The sequence below is a fragment of the Sylvia atricapilla genome, chromosome 3, assembly GCF_009819655.1.
Source record: "Sylvia atricapilla isolate bSylAtr1 chromosome 3, bSylAtr1.pri, whole genome shotgun sequence".
Lineage (NCBI taxonomy): Eukaryota > Metazoa > Chordata > Aves > Passeriformes > Sylviidae > Sylvia > Sylvia atricapilla.
This window is the reverse complement of record NC_089142.1, coordinates 77,343,262-77,365,272: the sequence shown is the minus strand read 5'-3', so window position 1 is coordinate 77,365,272 and position 22,011 is coordinate 77,343,262. Positions and strand designations below refer to the sequence as shown.

The following is a 22,011-nucleotide window of genomic DNA, read 5'->3' as shown; positions in this document are numbered from 1 at the left end:
TCCTTCCTGCTCTCCTGTCAGCCAGGAGCCTGTTCCTTTCCTTGCCCTCCTCCTGTCTCTATCACTCCACTGACAGGGGGACAGAAGCTCTGGAGGGTCCAAACCTCCTGCTTATGTTGCTCCATCAGCTCTTTGGATATTTATGAGACAGGTGTGCATCAGCTCTATGCTGAGATGCTTCCTGTGATTCTGCACCTATTCTCATCCCCTGATCCCTCACAGCCAGCTCAGCCTACTTTTGAACCCTGATTCCTACCATGTCTGGAGCTCACAGCAAGAAGGGGAGGGGAAGGCTGAGGGTGAAGCACAGCTTCTGGTACTTGGTTTAAAACCAGACAGCCTCTCCTTCCATCACTACAGCTCTAGGACCTGGAATGATCCACATTTCTGCTCTGACACCCACAACACTCTGCCTTGCACTCTTTGCCAGCCATGGTTGGAGGCCAAGGGTTTACTCCAACACTGAGTGTAAGCTGCTCAGTCTCACCCTCACTTCCTCCTTGAAATCCTACCACCTTCACTAACTGTCAGATAGAACAGCACTTCTGCAACATCCTCATCTGCTCCCACATTCCTCTGCTGGGATCTGCCCCGGTCCTGACCACAGCACACTGCTACGTCATTGCAGAGCCATGCTCGGGTGCTCTCAAACCTCACTTGGCTAAACGCACCTAAGAAAACCCTCTGGATGCCACGTGTGCATTTGAATGGGCAGATAGGAGGGGGCTGCAGAAGAACCCTGACATATGCTGATATCTGTAAGTATCTCCATCCACAGCATGAGCACTGTGAGAGAGGGAGATGGGGTTAGGTAGAAGCCAACAGAATGGGACACGTGCCTCTCCCATGCTGCTTCTCCTGGAGTTGAGGGCTGTGCCACCAAGTGAGGGCTGTCCAGGCTGAGGAGGTAAAGTTGGTTGTTGAAGATCTGAGCTCTGAGGAAAGGGAATGAGGAACAAAATCCAAGGTGGGATTTCAGAAGGTGGGAAGGTGGGATATCTAAGGAAATGTGTTTTGTGGTTTGAGGTTTGGCTTTGCATGTACGTATCACAGAGAGAGGCAGGCAGAGATGGAGTAAAAGGGGAATACAGAGGAGGGAGAAGGGACCCATACAATGTGGACTTTGGGTGCACTCCTTCCTCCACAGCAAAGGGCTCCTGTCCCATCCCCAGGCACAATATTGTGTCTCAGGCTTGCTGTGTCAGCCTGTGGACAGTACTGCTCAGTACTGTTTAATCAGAGGAGCTCTATTTGCAGACCCAAGAAATCAGCATTGAGGGGATTCCTGTACTTGGCTTAGACCCTGCTCTACTAGGCTCTGATCCCTGCCATGCCATCCCTAGAGGCGTCTCAGATGGAACAGCTGCTGGGTCAGAATTAGGAAGGATTTTTTCCTAGCCATAAGAGTCCCTCCATGGCTTTTCCCTCCAGTGAAGGAAATTCCACAGAACAGGGACCTGGAGTGGGAGCTGGAGCAACCTCTTTTCATGGTTTTCCCTCCAATGCAATGCCAGATGAACATTCCCTCCCCCACCATCATCCCAACACACTGTCGCCACTCACAGATAGAGGGAGGAATTACCTGTCAAAACCAGCTGAAGCTGCTTCCCTTTCTTCCGGATTCTGGAACCTGCACCTTGGAGGCAGCCAGACATCAGGGACAAGAAGCAGATGCTGAGCTGAGAAAGCAGATAACTTTGCCTCTTCTCCTTCACGAAGAAGCCTTTTCTGGAGCAGAAACTCTTCCCTGTGCAGGAGTCCAGAGAAATTCGTCCTTTCCTGCTCACTCTAATTCCTCAAGAAAAGCAGAAAAGCAGGACAAAGAAGCTGGAGAAAGACTGCAAATGCCTCTGAGGTGCCAACTCAAAAGATCATCCTCTTCAGCTCTTGCTCTGGGTCACCCTCTCTGCCTTATGCGCAGCACCGGCCCGGGGTCTCTAGGTTAAAACAAATGTTCTCCCCCCTCCCACCCCCCTTGCTTTTCCAATTCCACCCCAGCCCACAACAAACAGCAGCTCGCTGGCCCTACAGCCATGTAACCCAACCCCAGCCATTGTTCCCCTTCCACAAGGTCTATATTTGACTTTGCAGCAGCACCGTGGCTGTGCGTGTGTGTGTGTGTGTGTGTGTGTGCACTCTCTGCACACACACGTTCCGATATTTGTTCGGAGCCTCATTCCCCAGATGCCCGGGATTGCTTAGAAATAGCTTCCATGGGCAGTAGGTGTTTGTGCCTTCAGCAGGGAATTGGAGGGGACAGGAAAAAGAGAAGCAGGGAGGGGGTGGAAGTTGAAGGTAGAAAACTTCCTGGCTCTTTTCTCACAATTTGCACCATCTCAATACTCTGCCACACTGTGGAGCATGGCCAGGCTAGCAGACAGCAATGCATGCGCTCAAAAGTGGAACCGATGGCATATCTGGGGAACGATGGAGAAAAGGACAAGCTGTGGTCTTGGTGACTCTATCACCAAGTTTTGCTCTCTGGTGGTGAAAGTGCAGTTAAACCTCCAAAAGCTCTTCAAATCTTCCTAGGTCTCTGGCTGAGACCACCAGAAATGCCACTGGGAAGTACCCAATTTCCCTAGCCTGGTGACTTTGCAAGGAGTGCCTCAGGGAATGGGAGCTGCCCTTGGATTCACCTTCCTATGGTCCAGTACTGTGCTAAGAGTAGCCATCCTGGGCTACTCCAAGATGTATTTTGTATTTGCCCAAAGCCTCCAGGAATGCTGCCCAAGTCCAATGTCACAGTCCCTGTGACCCCAGAGTATCTGGGAGCACTACCTAGACTTGGCATGATCTTCTTTTATTTGCTTCTTTTGCAACCTGCCAGGATATTAGGCAAAATGACAAAAAAAAAAAAAAAAAAAAGTGCAATCCAAATGAATGACTTTCATTCCTAAACACTGATGATCCAGTGAACTCATTGCCACTGGGTAACAAGAAAAAGCATTCCTTAAAAAACCCTGACTAGACATTTATATAGACAATGAGAATAAATAGGAATGAACTCCAAAGAGCTATAAAACCTCTTGTTCCAGGGCCTTGAAGATGAGTTCTAGGTGATGGTATAAGGAGCAGTTTTCCACAGGGGCAGATTCTGTAGTAGTTTTGTGCCAGGCAATGCTTGCACCTTTCCCTGAGCTGCACAGATCCAGCCCTGGGAGACCAAGGATGCTGGGCATGGATAGGCACCATCTGTGCATACCCACTGTACACATTTACCATTAGCAAGGCCAAGGCAGGATGAGCTGTGTGGATGCCCTGGTGATGCCTGTGACATGTCCTGGAGAGGTGATTCCCAGCTGTTCAAAGCCAAGTGTCAGCCTCCATCCAAGCTTCTCATCATCAGCTTGCTTCTCCTCCTCTTAGAGCCAGATGCAGGGAGTTCCTCATCACCAGGGCTGCTGCTTCCTGAGGGGTGGTCTGCACCCTGGGCCCCAGGCAGCTGCTCTCTTGGGACTAGCTAAAATCTGACTGCCTGCTGGACTGCTCCACCTAAACAGATCCTCCGAGTGTGGGAGAATGCATGTGTCATTGTGATGGACTTGAGTTCAGTAGCTGACAGCCTTCAAACCTACTGTGAAGAGCAGAAAAGCTTAAGACACATGTTATTTTGAGATTCCTCAAATCCACCCTCACTACTTCAAGACAAGACAAAGGTACCAGGGGAAAAAGAATTTAAAAAGAAAGATTAAATACTACAGGAAAAATACCTAAAATTGAAGAGGGGGAAGAAGAGACTGAGGTATATATGGATGCCAGTTAGAGAAAAGAGGTTTTACCAGTGTCCCCAGAGCTCAAAAGGCTGAGTAAACCCCCTTCAAAAAATACTCATGAGTTCATAAGAAGGTGTAGGATCTTGTTTTGCCTTGTGATTTCTGGCTTCCCTCTGTGTGCATGTACAATAGCTAATGTCAGGGCTCTCCCAAGGGCACTGATTCAGGGGGTGTATCTGTTCCCCCCACCTGCCTCCTGCTGCCGGGAGGAGGTCTGGAAGGACTGGAGTGGGAAGGAGGTGTCTGCCAAGCTTTCCCTTTGCTGGCACACACCCGTGGGTGCCTCAAAGCCCATCTCCAGCTATGCGGTCTCCCTTTGCCTTTCCAGCTGGCAGCTCTAGCAATGAAACCTCTTAATCTCACCCGGAGCACACAAGCATTTAATGGGAGACTCTTGAGGCAAATCTTTTGTGTTTTCTTGGTGCTTGCCTCTGAGCTTGCTCCTGGGTGTTTGCAGAGGATGGCATATCCTGGTGTTTGCAGTGAAACCTGGCAGGAGAGCCTGTTGCAGAGAATGTCAAGGTCATTTCATGAAACTATGGCCTGTGCTTAGAAAGACTTGAACCCTGGCTGCAGAGGAGTCCATAATTAGCAGCCCCAGGGGATGTGGACGAGTGTTGGGAGGGAGGCTAATTGTAGACTGACTGTCTCCTTGGCCTTCAGCAGCTCCCGTGAAGCAGAGAAGTGGTGTGCTCAGCCAAGCACCAAGCGTGTCCTAGGGAAAGGTAATTCCTCCCTGGCCTGCCTGGACCCGTCCCTATAAACAACAAGAGCTCCACGGGGAGAGCAGTGCTGCAGATTTCACGAAAGGAAAAAAAAAAAGGTCTCTGTGAGTTGGAGCATGCTAGGCACGTAGAAGGGCTTCCTGAGACACCGCACACAGCCACGTGTGTCTACATGATAGAGTCCACAAGTCCCTGCTCTGCTTCAGAGGTCTGGGGGGACCAGCTAATGCCTCCACATTTGTGTACTGTGGTGAAGTGCCAAGCCCCGCACCCCAGTGCGTGGCGTCCTGCCCTTGCATGCTGTGCCCAAACCTGGATGAAGCCCTGTCTGCCTGCACATACCAAGGAGAGCTGGTGTTACACCTAACCCTCTGCCACCTCCCCATATCCTCCAGTGAGACATCCTCCCCCTTCCTCTGCACATACTTTTAACTCAGTTCATTTCAAACACTTTATTAGCATGACAAGCTAAACAAGTTTTGACGAAGGGGAAGGGAGGCAGAGCCCCTTGAGTCTTGGTCTGAGGCTGACACAGTGCCTCCAGCCTTTGCTTTCCATGGGGTTTTGCCTTGCATTGGACCTGCCATCCTGCCTGTCAGGCACATTCTCTCCACTCCTTCACCAAGGTAAATCACTGGCCCAAGAGGGCCCTTCAGTTTCTGCTGCACAGCAGCACTCATGCGGGATTTAGAACCCAGTGGGGTGAAGAATTTACGGTGAGCTTTGGTGAGGCTAAGGTGAGGCTGCTGGGAGGAGAAGCTCTGCAGTGCTGGCGCAGCTCCTTCTGTGGGGAGTTGACCTCAAGGAGCAGTGGTATCTGTGGTGTGGGCCCCAGCTAGGGACTGAATTTTTCTGGAAAAAAATACCCTATATAAGATGACAGTCCAATACCTGGTCCCTTGCAGAGTCCTGCAACTGTGCAGAGTAAGAGTTGGAGGCACCTGTACAGGGCTTAGTGCAAGAGCTGGGATCGTGGCATGGAGCTGGTGGTGAGCAGAGAAATGAGTGGGATGCCACAAACAAATACTTGAGGTCAGAAAATCCCGACTTCATCTGCCTGCCCCCAGGAGTGATGCAGCCAGCACAAAGAGCACAGATACACCACTGCCAGGCTCTGCACTCTGTGCCTCACATCTAAATACTGCACCTCAGCAAGAGGCAAGAGCTCACTGTTGCTGCACGATTTTGTGGTTAGTTAGAAATGGCCAGTAGGGGTCACTGATATATATTTATTTTATTCTATTTTTTTACACACACACACACACATTTATAAATATATAGAAGACTTGCATAGGCAGCAACTGTAATGGGCAAGCATTGATGTGCACTGTATTCTTCAAGCATACAGGTTGGGGCAAAGTGCTCCTATGTATGCCTGAAATACCAGTGTGAAAATGCCAGTGCTCTGTTCAAACCCTGCGATGGCATGAAACCACCGAGCTGTGCCAAGCACCAGGGTGCTGCAATGGTGGATTTTCGTCACTGTTCCCCAGTTCTGCATTCATCTTCCATTTTATATTCCCAGAGGTGCTTTGAGAGAGATTCAAGAGATTTAGAGATTCAAGCCTCGAAGGCAGGATATTGTGTCTGCTTGTCTTTCTGTGCAGTGCCCAGAGCAACTACATCCCAACCACCACGGGTGCCTTTGGGCAGTCTCGGAAGACAAACAGCATTTTGGGTTGGGTTCGGTCAGCACTCTTGTTCTTCAGCCACCGATGCTGGGGAATGTGCTTGCTTGTGAAAAGGCTCCAGTGGTTTTTTGAGTGTTGAACCATATTAAACTCAAAATAGAGTCCCGGCCCTCAGTCTTACGTGGTGGGATGGCCTGAACTATACACGTGGGTATGTTTTTAGCAACTGTTTTATTGGCGGGTTGGCTGTATTTGTCTGGTAGCTGTATGCTCCAGGCATACTGGCAGAATGTGTTTGGCTGTCCAATTCGGCATCCACAGACTTGTTTGACTGTCACAGGCTGGCAGTATTTCACCGATCTTATTGTTCCTGAAATGCTGTTAGTTTTGGGTGCTGAGTTCCTCTTTCCTCTGAGTTCCCTCTATTCGCATATCTCAATCCAAGTGAAAACTCTACTCAAAGTCTCAGGTCTTTTGGTTTTGGTGGTCTCAGCCCATCCATGAAACACCTTTTGCCTCTGAGGGTTTCCCAGCTGATGTCTAACTGGGGAGTCCTCTGAGCAACTGGAGTTAAAGAAGTAGCCAAGGAGGCAAGTGTTTTATAGGAGTCCCTTCACCACTGCAACTCTCAGGCAGGTGACAGCCTCTAAGTCAGCCAGCAAGGGATTGTCGAGCACCCGCTATATTCCCCACTTGACCAGGTTTGATGGAAAACTTGGGAGGACCAATCCTGCACTGCCTTCTTCTGGTGGGGAGACATTATTTCTGGCATCTCCTTTTTCACTAGCCAAGACCATAGGCACTTCAGAGGGATTTGTTCCTCCACAGGGTGGCACCTGCCCCTCCAGGGGTTCCTTTTATTCAGTTACAAAGGTCTATATAAAGTGCTGCCAGCTGGAAAGTATTTTGAAGAGATTCCTCCCTGCTCTTCACTAAGGGTCATAAATTCAGCTGGTATTTGAGAGAATCTCAAATATACTTCCAGGACTGTTTGCTGAGGGCTTTACATCCGCCACAGGCCCCTTAAAATAAAAGGATTATTGGGAATCAAGTGTTAGATTACCTGGTGCTTGTTAATTGAACTTCAGAGGCTTTAGCAAGCAACTGGCTCTAGCAGGGAGCTGCTCTTTAGTATTAATGGTGTTATATAAATGAATATAATGTAACCTAACGTCATGCTTCTGCACTATGTCGTATCTCTGGGCTCAGGGCAATGGTGACTCCAGCTCACAAGCATATGGATATGGGAAAAGGCAGGGCGGATGTACGTGGAGAGCAAGAAGGATTGGGAATCAAGGCCTTTGAGATCTGAGGGAACAGGATCTGATCCTCTCCCCCTTTGGCAGTCTGACCTTGAGATCTGATTTTGAGAAGAGTTGAGTTTAATGGAAGCAGTAAATAACAAGACCATCTGAAAATCAGCCTCCCTCCTTCTTGTAGGACTTACCTCACCTAGACGTGGAAAAAGCCTGAAGATCCTACTCTGACAAGTCACTAAAAGAAAGCAAAGTACTCTAATCATTGCTGCCATCAGTGCTCACCCACGGAAACCTGAACAGACCACAGCTGTGAAGGCTCCAAGGCAGCAAGGCCCAGTGGAAATGAGAAACCTCATCAGCTATGAAAATTTCATCAGCTGGCGCTAGGGAAGCAAGAATCTGGAAGTGCAGAGCAGATGGGCAGCCTGGATTCTTGGAGCCATTGTCCTTCTGCTTGTTATCTGATTCCGGCACAGGGAGGATTTGAAGAATTTATGGGGCACAAGTACCAAAGGCTTTCTTGAAATATCCCTGGCTGACGTGTGGTGTGGTGCAGACGGTACTTGCTGGGTGCTCAACAGGCGTTTTTCCACAATATTCCCAAGGTCATGGAAGTGGGGTCCTGCTGAGCACCTGTCCTTTATTGTGTAAGACAGAGGACCATTTGGGCAGTGTTTGCAGTACTGTGAGCCTGGTACTACCTGAACGTAAATCTGAAGGCTTTGTAAATGTAGTAGTACATTGAAGAACATCATGTAAATTCTATCAGGGCTTTTCTGAAATAGGCAAATTTCCTCAGAACTAGGCTCCATTATTTACTGCGTGAATCATCAATTCATGAGATGCTTGTGAAAGAAAGGATAACAGAAAATGGAAGCAGTGGGTGAGTAAGTCTATGCACTGGGCATGAGAAGCAATGGGGAAAGTACCTGTCTGAGCTCAGAGTTGAATAAACGGGGTGATTTGGTTGTAAATTAAAATGTACTGATTTTTCAAAGACCTATGACTAGAACAACACAGTGGAAGATTTTGCAAATGAACACCAAAGCACATTGACAAATTGTGTCAGGGTTTGCCTAGCTTTTGCCTGGCACACGGTGTCCTCAGCACCTCTCCTCTAAGAAGGCAGACAGTTGTCCTTGGGGTGTTTCAGGTGGGTTTCTCCATTTACTACTCTACGTTTCTCCCTCCCTCTCCACCTGGTCCCACGGTTGGGCTTCTAATTCGCTAGTGACAGGCTGGGATACACCCCAGGCTGCTGGGCCGTTTCTCAGAACACGGGCCATGCAGGGAGGGGCCAGGAGCGGCTCCCGGTTCCCCGCTCCCGGCTCCCGGCACTGACCGCGGCCCCGCCCGTCCCGCCGCCCCTCGCGCTGCCGGGACCGCCCCGCCCCGCCCCCCGCGCGTGCCGCCCGATGACGCAGCCGCGCCGCGACGTGGGGATTCCGCCGGATTACCCGGCGTGCCCCGCGGCAAAATGGCGGCCTAAGGCGAGAGCGCGGGGCCGGGGCCGGGCGGGGGCAAAGTTTGGGGCCGGCCCGAGGCGGGGCCGAACCGGGGCAGAACCGGCCGCAAAGTCACTGGGACCCCTGGTGGAGCCGAGCCCGACCGGGTCAGAGCCGGGCTGGGGCTCCGGGGGCGGGGAGCGGGAAGCGCGACCGGCTGGGGACGAAGTCCCGGGCGGGGCCCCCTACGCCCCCGGGCCTCTGCGGGCTTCGGGCGGCGCCCGGCGAGCAGGGTGGGCCTTTCTGTCCACGTGTGTGGCGAGGAATTGTGGAGATCCTCGAGGACAGCGGGTTCGGGCGGGTCGCACCGTGGCCGGAGCGGGGGGTCAGCCAGGTGGGGCGGGGGCCGGGTGCGGGAGGGCGGGGAGGCCACAACCCCGGCCCTAGGGAGGGGACGGTCTCCGTGCGGAAGGGTGGTGATGCCACTGCCTCAGCCTTCAGGGCATTACGGAGCTCTCCCACCTGGGGAGAGACCCGTGTGAGGGAGCAGCGCAGGTTCGGGATCGGCAGGCAGAACCTGGCTCACGCAGAGTGTAGCTGTTTCTGAGTGATGGAGAGTTAGGTGGTGTGGGAGATGAGAAAGCAGTATCTCTGCAGGGAGCGTTGCTGGAGTAGGAACTGGAAAGTGGAACAAGTCTGGGCCAGCACATGTGTAAAAGAACCGGAGTGTAACTGGCAGAGGCAGGGTTGGAAGGGAAGAATCAGCATTCCTCTGGTGTCAGACTCGGCAAGGGTTAATGGCAAATTCTCTGCCGTCTTGGACATCCTCTCTAGTGCAAGGGATGCTTCCCTCTGTAGAGCTAGTGTGCAGCCTCTGGGAACATGGAGAGACTTCAAAGGAAAACAGGTGAACAGTAAATGCTGTACTGTTTCTGGCTCTGAGCTTGAGCGCTCTGCACAGAGCAGAGTAAAAGACTGAATGCTAATAGAGAGGTTTTTACAGCATGGCGTTGCATTGGTAGGCATCAGGGTGTGCAAATGATACACAAATCTGGCAAGGCTGAGAATGACCTAGATATGAGAGACGCCAGGTGGATCTTGTCCACTGAAAAGAATCATCCATCACATGTAGATGGTTCTGTGCCAGTGGAAGCTTTTCAGAGCTGTGCACTTCTGTTTTACAGGTTCAGAGAAAGAACTGGGATAAAGGGCCTGTATGAGATGAAGCAGTGAATCCTCGCTGAAGCATCAGGCAGCAGGTAAGAAGGCCAGGAATGAGCTGATGCTGAGTCAGACTGTGTTCTTTTTTGTACCACTGCTTGAATTTTTTGAGAATGTGATCCACATACCCAAAACACCAGCCCTCTCTGTGGTGTCCTCTGCATTCATAGTAGGCCTGTGTTGCCAGAATTGAGAGGCCAGGGGTGTCAGTGAAATGGGAGTAAAACCCTGAGAAATTCAGCTAGAGCTTTGGAAATAAAAGTTCAGTTAAAGGTGTAAGCCAGTGCTCTTGACATGCCATCTGGGAAAGCGGTCTTAGATGTGCTCTGTCAGTGCCAAAGTACCCATATAATTCATAAGGGATCTGTCCAGCCATAATCCAAATGAAATCCTTTCTGATGAACCTCCTCTTGCAATAATGGCAACGTCAGAGTTAGTTGATTCTGGTAATCCTCTGTTCTGTCAGGTTATTTGTTCCACCATATTATTTTTCCACACCAATTTTAACTGTTCCCATGACGGGTGGTGCAGGTGTCCCTGAACTCACTGTTGAGAACCAGTTTGGAGGAGCAGCTGTTTGATACCCAGCAGCTGTTTTTTTACTGTATATTGCCAGATCACCTTTGTAACAGCTCCTTTCTCTCTTCTTCACTTCCTAGTGGATCCCTTGCAGAAAGCACCTATATCCCAGCACTGCTTTGCATCCAGTGTGATTCAGCTCCTGGGTGTTAAATCAGCATTTAAGCTACCAGATCGTAGCTGTGGTATCCAGAGGAGTTTTTCCTTCCTTCCCAGGCACCCAGTGCTCTTGAAATCCTGTGAATGCATTTGAAGCTGGGCCAGTGGAGTTCCAAAGTGCAACCCATGGTTATCTTCATCTTTAATATTAACAAGGCATTGGGTCAGGAGGGGATGAGTTACTTGCCAGGACCTGTTGCCTCTTCACTCTCCAAACCAGCTTTCTGAACTAAAGATGACCTTGCGTGCTTTTCCACTCTGTTTCAAGTTGTTTGTTGGCTGCTGCTAAGTCACTTGCTTTGCAGCCAACAAACCCTCAGTTCTTATCTCTGCCATCCACTCTAAATGCAGCCATGGTCTGGCTTGTCAAGGAGATAGGCTAAAGCCTTGAAAAAGGTGTAGTCTTTTGCAAGTCTGCCTGCTTCTTGTCCCAGAGCAGAACAAATCAAGTCAGATGGGACGAATGATTTTTGGTCATCATGCTGGTCTGAATGGTCCCAGCGCTGGCTTGGAGAAGGGGCTTGTGGCAGCTGGTGTGGCATGTAAAGTATTTTTAAAAAGGTGAAGAAAGCCAAGATATTTGATGAGTAGCAAAGTAAGCAAGTTTTAGTAAAATGTAACTGTATATTTTGGTAGGTGATTTCATGCTTGTGAGTCTTAGAGGCTGATGGTTTTTCTGAAGGTGAGCTCCCTGACCTGTTAAAATGTCTGCCATGTTTTGTGGAGAATCCACTGAAAACTGGGTTCTGAGATTTCCATGTATCACCACATCTACAGTGTAGACCCAAGGAGCAGTTCTGGAGGTTTGGTCCTGACACATTTACTCTGTTGTGTATTTGTTGTAATGGGCCTCACTTCTCCAGCACAGAGTGACAACAGAACTCTCTGCCTTTTTTTGCTGGGAGAGATGTATTGCTGGGAGAGATGCAACATGTAGGGGTCTCAAATGAGCCTGCTGTGATGCAGATTGAGCGTAGGATTCCTCTGCTAATAAATGAGGATCTGGCTTCATACCTTTTGTATTCATCTTGCTCTTTTTACTGGACTTGTCAGGGCCTGGAATTGTCATAATAGAGCAGATTTTCTTGACCATTTGACTTGATTAATGCTTTGAGAGTAAATTTAAAGTCCTGAAACTTGGTATATCAATCTCCTTGCTTGAGGGCTTTTGGTTGGGAAGATACCTCCTTTCTGTGTGACACCCTGAGCTTTGGAGAGAGAGAGTGCTTGTTGGCATTCATGCCAGCTGTGTGTCCTTCAGATCACTAGTAACTGGGTGAATATGATCCTCTCTGAGATTTATTTTACGCAGGACTACAAAGGAACTATGTGTGTAACCTATGCAAACAGGACAAATGCCTTAGGGCATGAAATCATCCATCCTGTTTTCCTGCCAGTTCCCTTACCTGAGGGCTTTTCCTTAGATCTAGATTGGCTGAGTCTGTTACTGTAGTAGGAATAATGTTACTTTTTAAAGTTGAAATACCTTTACAGCTGGTTGGAGGGGAAGGGCAGTGCTATGGTCAGAAAGATACCTCATTTCTGCCACAGATTTATTGTGTTCAGATCATTACTGTTTCTCGCTCTGCATTCTTTGCTTGGAAAATATGATTAACACTGGTCTTGCTAGGGATTTGAGCATGAACCCCTAAGTGTGTAGATTGTAGATGCTTAGGTACTGTGGTGTTGAATGCTTTAGTCAAGTTGGGTGGAGGAGAAATGAAAAGAGTATTTCAAGCTGTGACTTCAAAATGAAGCAGACCCCTGTGTGATTTATTGTCCTGTGTATTCTGTAGCATGGTCAAATTGCTACGGAGTGCAAGTCAGGCCCTCCTTGTTCAAGGCAAGTGGGCACTCTGAGACTTCACTCTTTTTGCCTGCCCAGGAACTATTTGCTTGTTTTGCTCCCATCTAACCTTGCCTGAATCTTTTTGACTTTAAGGACAGTTTTCTCTTTTTTGCTTCTTTGTTTGTTCCATTCTCAGAAACCATTCTCTTCGTTATCAGGATATTCATATGTGGTTTTATTCCAAATATGCTCAGCCAGAGAGGGCCAAAAGCAGCTGCTTGCAGGATGTTTCTTGGTTGGAATGACATGAGCCAGCCTCTCCAGAGTGTCCTCCTGGGAGATACTTTTAGGAAGGAAATGGCATGGAAGACCATAGGAATGTGAGAATGGGTTTGCAGTGGTTGGAATGCCGTGTAAGCATCACTTGGGTGGGCTCAGTTTTCCTCTGCTTTTCAACAATGCTGGGTGCCAAGCCTGAGGAAGACTGCTGTGCAGGGGTGAAGGAGCTGGAATGTATTCTTCAGTTGAGGTGAATGCAATTCAGTGAAACTGATAGGCATCAAACTGAATAATGATTTTAAAATATTTTCACATGATGTCTAATCTGTGGAAATTCACTACCACATAATAGTGCTGAGGCTAAGAACTGAGTGGGATTCAGAAAAGATCAAGCACTTAGAAGTGGAAATGTTCAGACTTGCATTAGTTAAAGAACTTGTTTTAGAAGGTGTCTTTTTCAGAACTAATCCAATCTCTTAACAGGTAAAGGTTTAAAGACAGGGCAGTGTGTTCCATAATTGTCCACTGAGGCTTCTTGCTCCTCTACTAAACCACCTTAATGTGTTGGCCTGTGTCAGGGGCAAGGTTTTGAATCACTTATGTGCTATGTTAGGTTGCTCGCTGACCTTGCTTTCTGTGGTAACTGCATTAGGGTAAAAAAAAAACAAAACAAACAACAAATCACCAACCAAAGAACAAATCCACAAAGCACTGCAGCTGCTCTGATTAGTCGTGGTAGTTGAGGATTTTAAGCTGGTGAAGAGCAGGGTCTGTGGAAACACAGTGTGGTTCATAAAGGACCATCTTACTGATGAACGTGGAGATGTGCAGCTATTGTCTTTTCATGCTGAGTGGTCATGCAAAGCACTTGCTTCTTCCCTTTGCTTGTAAGAGGGAAAAGAATGTGTGGAGTTTGGCCTCTCCACGTCGCAGTCTTGTTGTGGACTTTAGTCTGCAAGGTGTCTGAAAGGCAGGGCTTTAAGGCTGTTCGAGGGAGTTCTGGTATGTTGTAGCATGAGCCTCAGTGTACTAATGTCTGTGAAGACAGTTTGTGTCCTGTGCTCATGTCCAATCTGTTGAGGATTAGGAGAATCATCAGTGCTGCAAGTAGGTATAAGTTCCATTTGATGCATAGGCTAATAAACGTAAGTGTCAGTGGCATAAAGATATGTATAAAAAGCTGTGTGTTTGTAATGTTTGCCTAAATGCAAGGGGAACGGAAGGATAGAGTCTGTATGTGTATTTTCAGAGATGGAAGCAGTATATGTAAACCTCAGGATCCCTTATGGGCTTCTCTGGGAACAACATGTGCTTTAGGGCACAATTTAACCCTTTTGTGGCAGAGCTAACAGCTGAGAATAAACAGTTATTGACTTTCATGGAAGTTTTGTGTTGCTTTTAAAGTGGAATAGGTCAGGATTGGAAAGTAAGTTTCCCTGCAAGGCTTAGACTGATTTTTAGGCAGAGATTATCCGACCAGCTTCTGGAGCCAAGAGAGAACTGGTTTAAATTTTTGATTTCTTAAAGATCAGCAAATTCAGACCTGGAAGTCCCACAGTGACTTCTATATCTTTAGTTGAGTTCTGTATTTGTAGTTTAGCTCTGTGATAAAGCTGGCCTTGGTAACCTTGTAGGAGTCATAACCGGATTTTCTTACTCTTGTCTTTTAAAGTCTCAGTTGTCCAGATGTGTAAATGTAACTCTCATGCACAAATAGTTCTGAAATCAAAAGGGACAGATGAGGTAGTCTCTCCGACTATTGAGGAATTACATTTAGGCTCATAAAAAGCCTTAGATGATTTTACTTAATAGCGTTTGTTTCAAAAGAGTATAAGTTATTTTCCCAAGGTAATAATTAGATAATTGTTGTGGCTGTAAGGTTTTTGACCATTATTTTGGCATAGACTGTAGCTGGTTTTAGACCTGCATATGTCTTGCTTCACAAGCTCTCTGCAATTCCCAAAGATGCCTTGCTGCTCTGTCTCCTAAATCAGATTTCTTCCCGCAGCTTTAGTTTTCATTAGTGATGACTCTGCTGCTGCCCAGTGAGAAGGTTAAAAATATTCTAGGGAGATAAGTTGAAATCTGGTGTCTCTCACGTAACTGAATACTGATTGCGGTTAATACTACTGCTCTGGGTTTTTTTTCCCTGGAGTATTTTATTTATAATTTTTTCATTATTGACAACTCTTCTCCCTTCTCTTTTTTCAGTGGGAGATTCATATACAGTGTATTGTATGAAACGCATTTTCAAATGGGGGAAAAGAAAAAAGTGGAAAGTGACAGGATTTTTGTGCTTAAAATTAAGTTGTTTTAAGTAACCTTTCTTGAGAATGGACTTGAAGCTTATATCCTGCCTTTAAGTGCATTCGTTTTTCTGAGCAGAAAGTGTCTTGTGCACTAAAGTATGCAAAATGTTTTTATTTCCCTTTTAGAATTTAAGCATTGCTTACACTACAGTTGTGTGAATACTGGGAAATGAAAACTTTGCTCAGGAGGGCTTTCTCATGTATTTGCATTTTGCTAGAGATAACACTCTGTTATTAGATGTCTGTGTAGGCACTCAGTCCAATTTCTTCTAGGACTAATGTGGAGAGTCATTTTTGGCAAACATCTCCTACCAGTCTGGTTTGATTCCTGAAAGCAAATCATGCTTGCTGGGCTGCAGGATTTTGGTAGATTCTACTTGTAAGTGTATTCATTTTTCCATGATTAGATGATGCCTTTGCAAATAGGACCCCAGGTGTGTGTGAAATGGCTACAACAGACTTCAGTGTCGTCAAGGCCCCAGCTGGATGGGGCTGTATTACCGTGCAGCTCCAGAGATGATTTACTGCCTGACTGACAACTTGTAATATAAACATTAGTCCAAGCATGATCTTGTCCCAAAGCCCCGCCTACGCAGGGAGCCAGGAGTCTTCCTGCCACGCGCCATAAATCGTTTACGGTTTGCTCATGCCCATACGTTTGAGGAGCAGCTGTGGAGTGGGGATTAGCAGTTTGCAGAAGGCCCGTGCAGGGCTAAATTAGGGGCTCTGGCTCTGGTGGTGAATACCAGGATCAGAATAGCAGGAGTGCTTCTCAGCAGTGGAAGGCAATTTACTCTGGGAATGGGGGTGAGTGTAGGGTATCTGTGAGGGTGCAGCAGCCAAGGGAGAACGTTGGATTGCAATGCTCCAATTGGAGCTCTGATGCCTGATTGATAGCTGCCCAGCAGTGTGTGGGCTTGAACAAGTCATTGTTAGTTCTATGCGTTTAACATTTTATTTATATATTTATTATTTCTATGTATTTTACACACATATAGGGAGACATGAAATGTAAGCCTACCTCTTCTGTCTCCTAGGAGCTGGAGGATGATAGAATTTTTTGGTAGGTTTTTTTTTTACAGTGTGAAGAATGATTTCCCTTTTGCTAGCCCACGGTAGCAGAATCAAATTATATGCAAGGCCATTTGGGGCTTCACAACTATTTTTAGGCTTTTATAAGAAGTTTTACTGTGCCACTTGGATTTATTACAGCTTTGCAACTTCAACTCCCAAAGTAAAACTATTTTTGTGCTGGCTGCAATAATTTAAATTACCTCCTGGAGCTTCTAATGACTAACTCGTGTTTATGGTGAAAGCTCCCATTTATCCAAACCCTGAAAGCACAATCTGTTTGATAATATAACTCTGAATGTATTGATGCTTTATATCAATGGCAAGTACATCAGAGCCTAAAGTCAATCGGTGCCTTCAAGTCTTCCTGTAATAAAGAGAATATGCAGGTTTTGCTGTACAGATGGGACTAGGCAGTACAGTTCAGAGATCTCCTGTGTGCTGGCTGAAGGACCAGCTGCTGAGTAAAGCAGATATAAGCAGATAATTTTCAGCTGGGTTGGTTACTCATTAACGAATCCTTTCTTTGGTGGGTTGGGGAAAGAATCTGGGTGGAATGTGTCAGCAGAGTGTCCCCTCTAGATGCTTCAGCTCAACGTGAGTGCTTCCAGATGGTACTATGAGCATCCACAGGGCCATGGGCAAAACCAGTGGGCTCTGGGTAAAGCAGATTTTTTTTTTTTTATTGCTGAATAAAAGGACACAATTAGGAGACTTCCTACTATTTTGTTGGAGCTTCTGCATGGGCTTCTCTCTCAAATAAGACCGTTTTCCTGGAGCTTTTCGCTGTGCTCTCTTCTGTTGGACGTTTGGGGAGAGGAGCTGTAAGGGTCATCCTAGGCTTATTTTAGTCTCAGAGTTGCCACTATTTTTCTTACTGCTTTTGGTGAAAGGCTGTATAGTGTGATTCTTTCTGCTCTGCTGAGATGGAGGCCAGATAGCACCAAATGTATTTGTGGCTGTTTGTGTAGGCATTTTGAGATTTGGAAGGCACTTTGCTAATGAGCTGTAGGTCATTTCATGTCAGATGGGCTGAGTTTCCATCGAGCTGGTTCTTTGTTGCGGCAATGTGTATGGACTGTGTATGTTTGGGGATCCCTATTACCTATCTCAGATGGGGAAGGCTTTCCTCTTCTTTGCTACCTCCTCCGTCTCCACAAGAAAAAAAAAATCATCACTTGGAGGGCTGTTAGCCTCCAGATTGAATTAGATGCTTTGCTGTTACTTAAGTAGACCTTTCAGATGTATACAGAGTTTAGAGGGGGGCATGGATGTGTGATCGTATTTTGAGCTTTCTCCCCTTCTCCTTGTTTTTGATACTGAAGTTGGAATTCACCCTTCTCTTTTCCTGGGAACTGATGTGAAGGAGTTGCTGTCACCCAGAGCAAAGCTCTAACTGCTTGCCTTGAGGCCCTGCCTCTCCAGGTTAGGACTTTGCCTGACTTCCACAGGCAGGAGTTTATTTATGAGCTTCACGTTACCTGAATCTTGTGGGGTAGATCTGGGGGGTACTACTGTTCAGGGCAGTGGAAATCTCAACTCAGCCAGGATAGGGAATGGGAAGAATAGAGTTAGTACAGTTAACTCTTCCCCCACACACCCTCCTTTCTTCCCTGTTTCCTCACCTGCCCAGCTGTGTAGTAGGTTAGCAGTACGTGTCTGTTCTTATTCTTATGAAAGTAGACTTTGTTCTCTGAAGACTGCTAATCATGCCCCATGGGGGTGTAATCAGTTATAAGGTATTTAATGTAGTGCAGGCGGGAACAGGCTGCCTGGCTGGGCTGGCAGATTGCAACACTACAATTATAAAGGGCCCCTTTCCCCCACTCATCCGCCCACCGGTGGCAGGATGAGGGTACCTTGAAACAGTATTGAGTCTATGAAAAGCTAAGATGTAGGGGGGGAAGGGAGAGGAGAGGCTGAAGAGGCAGCTCCTATTCTGGGAAACAGGCAGACCTACATTCTGCGAGAGCTGCAGCCATTGCAGGTTGCACTGTTGAGACTTGTGGAGTTCAGGTGCCGTCACCGTCCAAGAGGATTGCACAGGGATGGCCCTTGGCAATGCGCAGAACAGCAGGGGCTTCCATCCTGTCTGAAATGGGTTTTCTTGTGGTGGCTGGGGTTGGACAGGTGTGGAGTGGTTAGGAGGGGAGAAGCCCATTCTCCTGCTTGCAGAGATTTAGACACCTAATCTGTAAATCCTGCCAGGCTTCTATTTATATCTTTGGATATAAATCTATTGGTAAATTTGGCTTTTCATGCCTCATTCTTCCAAGTACTGCAGCTTACTGAGGGGAACAGGTAGCTTGAGGCCTTGAATTTCAACTGGCATGAGAAAGCCTACTGGACCTGGGTCTGGTCTGTTCTTGTTACTTAATATCAGATCATTTCCCTCTGTGAGGGCCTTGACATGCACATGTGGGGCGTGGAGCAGCTGGGCCGCAAGCCTTATAAATCATCCCTGCTCCAGCAGCCTGCTAGATGCATCGGTATGTCTCAGGAGCTTATGGCTACATTGACCTTTCCCCGTTCAGGTTCCCCAGAGGTTACAGTGTTTCAGCCCTTAATTGGTTCCCTCTGAATTTCCTGACACTGTTTTGTGTCTGGTACATTCAAGTGAGATATATTCTTGCTGCGGTACTCTTGGTTTTTCTGTTTGGTGCTGAGAGGGCACTGGCTATTGAGTGCCAGAGTTAGCCTGTAGCACTGTCCATGGGTGATGGATTTTTAAGGTTTTCAAGAATGGATTGTTGTTTAGTTAGGTTGCACAGAGTAAGTGCAGATTAGTAATGTGGGGAGTTCACAATATAGACTTGAGAATTCTGCTGTCAGTTTCACATCTGAGGCATCTTTCAGAGTAACTTCATATTTGAGAATGTGAATTCTTTGGAAAGCTTAAAGACTTGTAGGAGTGCCACATGAAGGAGGAATAATGTTTTTTCTGACTAGAGCGCTGAGTCTCTTTGCAACGCTAAAATGATGAGGTTCTGAGATAAGAGGTTACCTGATGTCTTGGGTGTTTGTACATTTTCTTCTCTTGATCACTGAAATGACCCAGTGTCAGTGCTGTAGTGGAAGAATGTTGTACAGTGAAGGTCAGATCTGTGTGTGTGGGCAGTGGAGACAAGTGTTTACTGAAGGATCTTGGGGTAATGAGGAAATGTCTCCAACCCAGAGAAGCTACTTGACTTAAGGTAGGATGGTTTCCTAGGCATAGAAAATGACCTGGATCCTTCCAGGCATCCCTGTTGCCCAAAGTCAACTTCTAATTCAGCCCTGCCCCCTCAGCTCAAGAGCTCTCAGTGTTATATTTGCCCCTTGTCTTATAGAGTCAGGGAAATTCCCTTCCCAGGCTAGTGTACAGAGCTGTTCCTGGACTGTGGCTACTTCCCAGCCCAGGCAGCAGCTCTTCTCCCTGGGGCTTGCATGCCCAATTGAGAAATTCTCCTGCCTTGCTCTGTTTTTCCTGTCCCGTGGGCTCAAGAAGTTGCCTGGAGAACTTGACCCTCGCACGAATTTGTGGCTGAAGCTGTCCTTGGGGTCCTGACAGTGGCCATGCAGGCAGGTGTAGGGAGGGAGCACGGCGGGTGTCAGCAGGGCGGGTGTGTGGGCTTGCTTCTTGTTTTCCTTCTCTGCCTGGTGAGGAATGCAATGTGTTTGCCTTCCTTGGCCTGTGGTTGCAGCCGCATTCCTGCAGTGGGAGTCAGCACGGCGGCGGGCGGCGTGCTGTTCATGCCCCGTGGCTACATGCTTTCAGCTCCACATCAAAGGTGTATTTAGTGTGTAGCTTGTGCCATTCCTGGCCACACCTGGTGGCCTGCAGGCATGCAGGAGGTGGAGTCTGGCTGTGCTTGCAGATGGCATTCAAGGTTCAGACTTCTTGCTTGTGGAAAGGCTGGAGCTGAATCCATGCTAAACAACCCCAGGAATGCACCGGGAGAGCTGAGCAGCACAGTCACTCCAGGGGCATGTCCCAGCAGCAATGTTTCCTTTATAGCTGCAGCAAAATAACTCATGCCTGCTTCTCCAAAGGAACTGACTGTTTGCTTGGGTGTGTTGTACGGTTTAATTTACACTGATAAGGCCAATTAAGGTTGGCTTGTCCCCCCCCTGCAGCCTGTGTGCTCTTGGCAATCAGCAGATGATTAAGTGGTTCGTGCCATCCTGCTCTGCTCAGTACACAAGATGTCTGCCCGGAGATGGAATAGCTCTGGGGTTTAACCCGGGCAGGACTGCTTCCCCCAGTCGGTGGGTAAATGTTCTGTTCCAACTTCTTCTGGAAAATCTTTCTTTTTCTAGCTGGTACCTCAAGAGCTGAGGACAGGAAGCTTGCTGAAGGATGGCAGATTGGGATGTAGCTGTTATTTTGGGATCCTTGACATGATATCTGTTTTGAGAAATGGTTACTCGTTTGCTATGCACCCATCGTGCAAGCCATCCTTTTCCTCTATACAAGTCTTTTATTTGCGTGGCATAGGGAAACATGATCCCCTTTGGTAGTGTCATTATGGGCAGCCTGGAGGCAAAGCTTCTGGAAGTAATAGCACACCATCTTCTGTGTTCTGGATAAGCCCTGGGCTGTTTATCACCTGGTTTGCTTGGATCTTTTGCAGTTCCCTTTTGGCAATTTCTGTTAGCCTGAAATTTTGTGACCTGCCAGTCATTTCCTTATTAATCTTCTGCAGAAGACCTCCCTACTGCCATCCTTGGATAGTAGCAGGAATGAAAGAATTTGTTCTCAGAACTCTCTGGCTTATAGCTTAGTTTTTGCTTTTTAGCTGTCGCCACACTCTCCACCTGAGTCACTGCAGAGCTCACTGCAGACAGGTCCATGCCACCCTCTCTCCAGAAGGTTGTATCACTTTTCAAAGCAGGATTTCAGTAATAGGTGATTAAGGGAATGTTACTTTTTCCAAGGCTCCTAGCATTGTGAAGCAGTTGGAAATTATTCACATTGGGCTCGCTTTTTTGATTTCATGTAAGCTGTGCATTTTATTTCAGACTAGTTGCCACTGGCTCCGTATATAACTATTAGGGCTCGGATGCTGAGAAAGTGCGTTGCCTGAATCTTCATTTTTCTTCCTCTGTTCTGTAGTGGCAGACTGGACAATATGTCCTGCAGCAACTGAAGGCGGTAGCAAAATATAAGTAAATCTAAAATTGGATTATGTGGCAGGTTACTGATAGAACATTTAAGTGTGTAAAATCATTGTCATAGTGGCTATTTCAGCTTTGTTATATGATATGGGCTATGGCAGCAAAGATGGAGGTCTTGTTTTGAGTTACATACTGCTTCTGCTGACACTTTCCAATTACCAGGAAAGGAGTGAGGGAATAAGAATGAAATGGTTGTGACATTGGCCAAGGAGGAAGTACGGCTGATTGATTTTTGGCCCTTTTCCCTCTTGTCAGTGAGTTTTAATGTGCTGTGGAGAGAAAGTTGCTAACTCCTTGTTTTGGCTTCCCTGCTGGCTTTCAAGACTAGGAATCCAGGCCTCTGTGCTCCTGTATTTAGTCTCGGGCAGTGTGTTCCTCTGGCAAGAGCTGCAACCCTCCCAAGTAGCTAGATCTCCCCCTGGTGGAATAGACAGCAGAAGGCACGGCTACCCAACGGTAAAGCTGGGAATTGGTCTGATCCTGGGACGCCTTGAGCCGGCGGCAGGTGTGGTGTTTGTCCAGTGAGACATTCCTTAGCCCAGAGTCACAGGCTCAGCAGAGCCGTGCTTGTGCAGCTGCATGAAGCTGAAGGCGTGAGTGAACAGATCACT

At 47.5% G+C, this 22,011-nt stretch overlaps 1 protein-coding gene across 3 annotated transcripts in view; it reads left to right on the top strand.

Moving 5' to 3' along the window:
- Positions 1 to 8,854: 8,854 nt before the first annotated feature.
- The window catches only part of TJAP1 (tight junction associated protein 1), a 38,609-nt gene continuing 25,452 nt past the window's right edge, over positions 8,855 to 22,011 (top strand). For 2 of the 3 annotated variants that reach the window (XM_066315887.1, XM_066315884.1), the window contains exons 1-2: positions 8,855 to 9,230; positions 10,021 to 10,095. The gene's annotated coding sequence lies outside the window, so the exon portion shown is untranslated. The remainder of the gene's footprint in view (positions 9,231 to 10,020; positions 10,096 to 22,011) is intronic. The other variant, XM_066315885.1, reaches the window with a different exon arrangement.